Source organism: Oryzias latipes, chromosome 5 (genome assembly GCF_053564925.1).
Source record: "Oryzias latipes strain Hd-rR chromosome 5, Olatipes_Hd-rR_3.1".
NCBI lineage: Eukaryota > Metazoa > Chordata > Actinopteri > Beloniformes > Adrianichthyidae > Oryzias > Oryzias latipes.
In genome coordinates this window covers 13,096,737-13,105,422 of record NC_136241.1, presented here as the reverse complement: position 1 = coordinate 13,105,422, position 8,686 = coordinate 13,096,737, and positions in this window count along the sequence as shown.

Sequence of the window (8,686 nt, the reverse complement as noted above, 5' to 3'; positions counted from 1 at the left end):
AGTCAAGATCACAAAGGTCTAGAAAAGCATCCCACGCACTTCCTGCTATTGTTGTAACTCAGGGACCAACATGAGGCTTGGCTCACATATGCCCCCCACCCCCTCCTCCAGCTGTGGTGTATAAACCTACACTACGTTAAAATCAAAAAGGTAATACTAAATAATACAAAACCATAAAAAGCCACTTGAAGGAAAATCTTGTTTTGGGTGTTTTTAACATGTTCTTGTGGCATTTTTCTCATAATAAGACAAGTGTAAAAATAAATAAGATTAAAATTGAATTTTTGAGTATTATCTTTTATTTATATCGTTATGAATCAGGAGCAGAAAAAAATGCCAAACAATTTTAGGTGTGACATTGAAGCTACTATGGCAGGCCACCAGCTCCCTGCGCCGCTCCATTCTGATGCATCCACTTGTAGACGACTATGCAGCGCAGGAGGGAGTGAGAGGGGGCAGCGGAAGTGTGTTGGGGGCGCGCATTCATGTTGTGTGTTACGGAGGAAGGAGATCGACAATGAAAGAAGGCTCCCCCCAGAATAAATGCTATTCATTATTAATCCGCTCTGGAGAATCTGAGGGTCAGAACAGGGAAGTGAACCCCGAAGGAGGATCCGCCTTCGGCCCTGAAGAAGGTCTCCACCGCGCTTCTGACCACGGTCGGAAAGGAAAAAAAGTAATTGCAGGAAAGGTTCAACACCACGCTCACCCATTTAGCTGGATATTTTCTCAAAAACTGCCCGGTTGCGATAAGAGCCCTCAAGTTTGGCATGAATAGAGCTGTCACCCCAAATATTAATCCAATCGGTGACCTCGCTTCTCTTCCAGTGACTGGTCTCAGCAGCATCGTCTGCCATGGTTGATGTTTATGTTCTCGTTCCCACCTACTTCAACGCAGAATTATGACGTTTGTCGTGTACGGGTCGGATACACGTGGCCTGGCCGTTTCAAAAGATCGTATACGCATGGGATTCAGGACCACATACCCAAGTGGCCTGGGTCGCATTTAAAAAGATCGGATCTGTGTCGTTCAGACTGTCATGAAAAGATCAGATATAGGTCGCATAGGAGCAAAAAAATCGGAATTGGGTCGTTTCAGCCTGCAGTGTCTTCATTTTCCTCATCTGAGCGACATCTGGCTCAAAACTCTATGGCTGGATAGCTCCAATATTGGTCACCATTTTTGTTGCACTGGTAACCTGTGAGGGGCTGTAAGCTAGCGGGAGAGAGTGTCAACAAAGAGATGACTGGAAGTTCGGAGTAGGCTTACTCTGTGTCAATGGTCCCGCCCACTACTCAAAGGTAAATTTTTGATGAATTCCTGCCGCTCTGCAGAAATTAGTTGTGTTTCCATTACACATATGTGCACAATTCAAATTTTGCAATTACACTGTTTCCATTCAATCATTTCTATTAATAAACACAAACCAACTCACGCAATTAGTCATTCAAAAACATGGATTTTAACAATGCTTTTATTTACAGCAGATCCATTCAAATATCTGTGTGTGTTTAACTCATTACAATGCATTGAAGACGCGGACGATAGTTTAGATATCGGATTTATTTATTTTTAGAAAGCTCTACAGAAGCATCTGTAATCACTTCTCAATGTCTGGGTCCATGAGATCCTTCAAAGACTCTCCCGGTATGTTCAACCGCTACTTCAGTGTCTCTGTGACCTGCATTGGTTCAAAAGGGGCAAAATTAAAACAAGAATCAAACAAGAGGATCTTTCTATTATTGTCTCAATTAAAATAAGAAAAAGTCTTATGTGGTGTCTTAGGTGTCTAAACACCTTTAAACTGACAAAAAGTCCAAATCTGCAGCTAATCCATCTCAAAACTCTTCACAGAATTTACTACACTGGACAGAGGATGTTCAAGATGGGTCTCAGTAACTCAGACATTTGCGAGCACTGTGATAATAATCTACCCGACAGCTACATGCACGCACTGTGGTTCTGCACTCCTGTCCAGGCTCTCTGGCAGCAGGTATGTGCCGATTTAACAGTCTGGCTTAAGGTTTCAATCACTGCCTCACCGTCACTTTGTGTGCTTGGTGACATGAGTGCCATCGATATAGAAGAAGGATTAGCATCTATCATTTTCATAACTCTTTTTATTGCCAAAAAAACTATTTTAATAAATTGGAAAAACAAGAAAAATATAAACATAAGTCAACACAGAAATCTGCTGTTTGATCATATCAGCTTGGAAAAAATGTCAGCCCAAAGCTCAAGTAACTTTGAAAGAATTCAGTCTCTCTGGTCTCCTGTGGTTGACTCCATGACTTAGGGGGTGGAGGGCTTGGTCGTCGCTGCTCCTTGCCCTTCTGCCGTGGTTTGGGGTGGGGGTCGGGGCTTCCGGTGCCTGGCGGGGGCGGTGGGGGGCTCCGTTGGTCGGGGGGTCGGGTCCGGTGCCTGGGTGGGGCGGGCTGGGGCGCTGCGTGGTCCTCTGGGCTTGGGTGTGGGGGTGCGTGGTGGGGGGGTGGGGTGGTGGTCTGGCTTGGCTTGGGGGGGTGGTCCCTTTGCCTGTGCTGGGGGGGGTTGGCGGGGGGCCCTGCTCGGGTGGGGGGGGCCCAGCGGCGCCGGATGGGCTGCCCATCTGCACCTGGGGCTGGGATCGGCCCTTCCCTGGCTCTGGGACGGGACGGGACAACTCTCTCGGGGCCCACGGTCGCTCTGGGTGTCACCCGCTTCGGCTGCGGGGTCTGGGGTGGGGTGGGGTGGGGGGTTTGTCGGCCCTGTCCGGTGGGGGGGCGTTCTGGGGGGGAGGGGGGGCCCATTATTAGTACGGGTCGGGGGGGCTAGCGGGTCGGGGTCTCCGCTGAGGCATCACTGGTTGCCTCGGCCGGTTGGCCTCCTCGGTCCCGTCGAGGCCTGACCAGAGCTCTTCTAGGGCCGGCGTCTGGGGGTGGGGGCCTGGGCTTGCTCCGGGGGGGGGCGACGCTTTCTGGCTCCTCTCTCTCTGTGTGGGGTGGGTGGTGCCGGGCCTAGGGTGTCGGCGCCTCCGGGGGTGGGCCCCTGGGCTGGGTGGCCCTGGCCCCTTTGCTGGGGGTGGGCTGGGGGACGGCTGTTTGACCACCGGGGGACAGTCTACCAGCTGTCCCCAACTTACCCCCTTCCTTATATAACCTCATATTAGGGTGAGGGGGTGGGGGGTCTAGCCTGCGATGCGCCTTGGGGGGGGGGGCTACTTGGGAGTGGCCCCCCTCCTATGGTTGCCGTATGGAGTGGGCCCCCCCTCTTTCGGTTTTATTTGCACCTTAGACATGTAGGGTCCTTGGTAGGGGGGGTGCTTGGACATCACTGCAAGCAAGCAGCAGATGTCCTCCTGGCACCCTACCCGCCAATTTTAACCGCACCTTAGACATTTAGGGCCCCTTGGTGTGGAGGGTGAGGGGACATCACTGTGAGTAATCAGGAGATGTCCCCTTAGTGCCCTACTCGCCAATTTTAACTGCACCCCCCTTAGCACACACACCTCCCCCTTCAATATATACATTCAAACATAAACACACACACATGCACACAAACACCCTCTCAAGCACCCATACACGCACACACATTTTACAAGGAAGGTGGGACCTGGGTCCATCTGTCCCCTACCCCTTCCCTGGTGGGGGGTGTGGGCCCCTTGGCGATGGCGGCCGTGTCCCTTGGGTGCCGGCTCCCTGGGCCCGGCGGTGCTCTCTCCGCGCGGTGGGGGGGGTTCATATTACACCTGAGCCGGGGGTGTTCGTGTCCCTGGGGGGTGGGTACTGGTCCTTGCCCCTGGGCGCTGGGCCCCGCCAAACTTCCAACATGGCCGAGCCTGGTCGGGCCATATTTATAACACCCCTTGTGGGCCGCCCTTTTTTCCCCGGGGTTCCCCCCTCCTGGGCGGGGGCGGCGGGCCCCTGCCTTGCTCCTACCTGGACCAACCGTGGGCCGGGTGGGTGGCTGCCTGGAGTGCGGAGCGGGTCTCCCTTGGGGGGTCCTGGCTCGTACCTGGGGTCGGGGCGGGGGGATGCCCGGAACTCCTGGGTGGTGGTGGGGTGCTCGTCTGGGGCTGTGGGCGTCCCTCTCCGGTGGGGCCCTGCGTTGGGCTCTTCCGGCGCGGCGGGGGGCTGCTTTCCTGGCTGGGCTGGGGCGGCGCTCTCTTTCCCTCTGCGCCTCCCTGCTCTCTGGCTCTGGGGGCCTCGCGGCGGTCCTGCTGGCCCTGGCCTGGGTGGCGGTCTTGGTCGCCCGGGGGGCGGTTGTTCCCTGCCTGTTCCCGTGTGGCGTTGGGGGAATTCCGGCTGCCGCTGCTGCTGCGGCGGGGGTATGGGTGTGGGGGTGGCTGGGCGCTCCTCCTCCTTCTTTTCACATTCCACCATCCATTTTAGAAGAACATAAACACTCACCTGAGCACAGGTGTTAGCTCACCTTTGCACTAATAGTTTGCAGGATTGAATGAATGAAAGATTTCACACTAGTTGGTTTAAAGGCATAGGTATGCGTTCGTGAACACTATCTGTTTTGTGTGCATGTTGACATGTGGACATTTTTGCGGCTAGCAGATGTGTTGATAATATTTGAGTGTGTGTGAACAGGCCCCGCCCTTTTTGTACTACATTTGAACCGTACCGTAACGATAAACAACCAGTAAGCCTGTCTGCTCTATGCTGCTTCATGGTCTTACCCCCTTTCCCCTCCGATTATCACCCTCCTACCCCCCCTCTCTCTAACGTCCCTCTCTCTTCTTCCCCTCTTTCCTTTTCCGTCCGGTCCAACACCAAAGATTTTCAAACATGATTGAAATTAATAAAGTTTGGCCTCAATTACAAAAGGGGTTTATTCAGACATACCTTTGGTTTGTCTGAAGATGAATAACCCCTCTTGTTAAAATAAAATATGTCCAACACAAGAGGCCCTCAGCTCTCATCTGTTTGCCTAGCTGTTGGACAGGATAAGTTAAAAGAAAAAAAAAAAAAAAAGAAAAAAAAAAAATAAGAAAAGTATCATAAAATTTAGGAGGCATGAGGTGGCTGTCTCCCCATCCTGCAATAGGAGGCAAATGTCCTCTGCCAAATTCAGCGCGGCGAGCGCGATCGCTCCAGAACCATTAGCTCAGTAACAGTCCCCGGCAACCCTGCCGCCCCGGTGGGTTACGAAAATGGATGCGAACTGTCTTTCTGTGCAGAGTTATTGGTCACGTGACTCATTTAATTTGAAAAAAATATATCCAGTGCAGTTTTGTGAAATACATCAATTTCGATAAGCCTCAATAACCACCTCTTCCAAGCGCAAAAACTTTTTTTTGTGATAAATGTGTGTTTTTCCCCCGAAATTGACGTGTTTCCATTAAGTGAATTTATTATCGCAAATCCAATTTGTGCAATTTCATTGTTAATGTAATGGCGTCTATAAAACGACACAGTTTTGGGGATTTTGGCTAAAAATGACATAATCATAATTAAAAGATAACTTTAAACCCTTTTATACTAGATCAAAAGATGATTGGAGTGGAACTTGAGTAAACAGGAAATCTGTCGAATGACAGTTGAGTTGTTTTGTTTACCTTCGATTTTCATTTCTGTTTCTCACCGACAATAACGCTCCTTGAGTGAAGAAATACTATTGTCTGATCACAATCCTGTTAGTCTATTGTTTCATTACACTTATAACAGCAGCACATCCAGTTCATTACATTGGATGTATTCATTGTACATTTGTTGACTCTACAGACCCTGTTAGGCACTATTTGCCTTGCTGTGAAATTGTCAGTGCTCAAGATTTTCATGAGCTTGCAGTGACGTCTGCATTAAGCTGGATTTCTACATTCCTTAAGGCCTTCAGCTTTACTGAAGTCAGTCCTGGAAAAGTGCCAGACATTTGCTGTCTTGTTCACAACAGCACGTGAACCTGCCCTTCTTACTCGGTCATTTATGGACTCACTTCTCAGCTGCACTCTCTTGTATAAAACAGTGAGTTGCAGATTACAGAATGTTCTGGTTTTTTGTTTATTTATGTTGTAAGATCTTTTAGTGAGTCACAAGGAAACGGTCACTGCCTTATTTGAGACTTGTACACAGCTCTGCACTGCACTGCAACAACAGGCCCTTTAAAATAGGTCAAAAAATAGACTTACCCCATTGGTAGATTTTCTTCAAGCAAAATAAATGAATAAATAAATCTGCCAATGGGTAAATGGTCTTATAAAGAATTCTTCTTTTAGAGACCCGCTCCAATAAAAATTGTGTTTTTGGTGTTTTTAACATGTTCAGGATTCCCTTTTTTCTAATGATGGAGGACACATATGAAGAAAATTAGGATTAAAACTGTGTTTCTAAGTATTTCTTTATTCAAATTGTGGTAAATCAGGAGGTGAAGAAAAACGGCATTTGACAAAGCTTGTAGTTACGTAGAAATTACTATCGGCGGGCCACAAGCTTCCTGCTCCACTCCATTCTGATGCTTCCACTTGCTTTCCTTTGGTTATACTTTGAACTTTTTTCTCCCTATTCTTCTCTCATAAGTGAGATTTTATTCGGAGCGAGTTCACTGCATAAATTTGTAGACAATAGAAACCGTTCAAACTGAACTAAACCATCTGCTATATTTAACTTTCACGCATTCCAGCCTGCACCGGGATTAACCTTGATTTGAACTGTGCAACAAAGACGCAATAGTGGGCTATGAGCTCAGCAGCACAAGTTGTGTTACTGTTTCTTAATGGTGATTACAAGCCTTGAAAGACGGAAGAAAAAAAAGAAAAGAGAAACAGGGCAATTTTTTTTAATAATGAAATTTTAGGTAAAGTTTTTTACGGGACAGAATAATTAACTACCATAAACTTCACAGTAAAACAGACAATTGCTAATTCACACCTCTATTTATGTACATTTACTACAGATACTATCATCAATTAACAGATCATTTTACTATTTGTCACTGATTTGATACTGGATTACACATTGAAAATGTGCATTAAAAATGTGCATTGGAAACATAAAAATGCAGATTAACATGGTGCATCTCAAATGACTGGGTTTCCCACTCAAATGTCAGAGAAAAAGGCTAGACTTGTTACGTTTTTGTAAAAATGGAAAAAGATTTTTTTTTAACCCTTGTGACAGAGACATTTAAAAAATTGGTAATAACTAAAGCCATCAATATAACATTTATTGTATTTATTTCTATGTAAATTCCATTAAGTATTTGAAAAGAACATGCAATCACATTAGTGGCACAAAGATTACTAACTAGATGCAGCGCCCCCACGTGTCTCAGTATTGCTACAGACATTTCCTTGTGTCCACACTCGAGTAATTTCTGCAATCCGAAGTTGCAGTCATTACTAAACACAGATCTATTATGGAGCAGGCGATGACATTGATTTCTAAGACTTTGAAAACATGGAAACATGAAAACATGATGGGCAGCTTTTTCTAGCATCATTTCAAGCTCTCTCCTTCCTTGGAAGATTATGTGTTTCTCATTTACTGCCACTAGAGGGAGCCCTTCACTTTTTTTTAACACTGAAGAACATCTCTCCATCCATTTTTACAAACCTGATCAATCCCTTTTGGGGTCACAGAGTTGCTGGACTCTATCCCAGCCACTGTCAGACAAAGGTGGGGTACTTCCTGAATAGGTTGCCTGTCCATTGCAGAGACACACAAACAACACGCATTCATACGTAAGGAGCACTTTTTAAGAATCAACAAATACCCAAAGCAAGTTTTCGGATTGTGGAAGGAAGCTGGAGTGCCCAGAGAAAACCCACGCATACACTGGGAGAGTACGCAAAGTCTACGCAGAGAGGTCCAAATGGGAGTGATTCCAGATTCCGTGGTCCTGTACTTGGCTGAGGACCTCATCTCTACTCCTGCTCCTACACCTGGCTGTGGACCCTACCTCTGCCTCGTCTCGCGCCCACACTTGTCCCCCAACTCATCTGGATGAATCCCATCTACTGGACCATTTAAACATGTAGTTGTAGAGTTAGATAAGCTAATTCTCCCTAAGAGTTCTGGTACATCGCTGTACCAGATCCCTCCGCCGGGAGGAATCTGTCCTGGGGGAGGATTCCTCCTTCATGTGGACACCCCTGAGGTTTCTGTTTTTTATTCTGGAATCCGTTTTTTTAGGAGTTTTTCCTAACCGCAAAGGAGGGTCTAAGAGCAGAAATGCCCAGTTTAGTTCAGTCTGTTTAGTTTAGTTTAGCAATCAGCGATAGAATACTAGGACTTTCTGCTCTTCTTGATTCATGTTTATTACACAAATACTGGTATGAAGCCCATTGACATGACTATTGTTGTAAATATTGGGCTGTATAAATAAAATTGTGAGGCCACAGGTAGTTCTGACCTGAAGTCTTTGGAAAGAATTCAAACGATGAATGAAAAAAGGACCCAGGAAACTCCGTTCTCTGGAGAAAATACAGTGTCTTGCGAAAGCATTTGGCCCCCTTGAACTTTTCAACCTTTTACCACATTTCAGGCTTCAAACATAAAGATATAAAACTGTAATTTTTTGTGAAGAATCAACAACAAGTGGGACACAATTATGAAGTGAAATGATTTTTTTGGGATATTTCAAACTTTTTTAACAAATAAAAAACTGGAATATTGGGCGTGCAAAATGATTCAGCTCCCTTAAGTTAATACTTTGTAGGGCCACCTTTTGCTGTGATTACAGCTGTTGTGGTATGTCTCTATC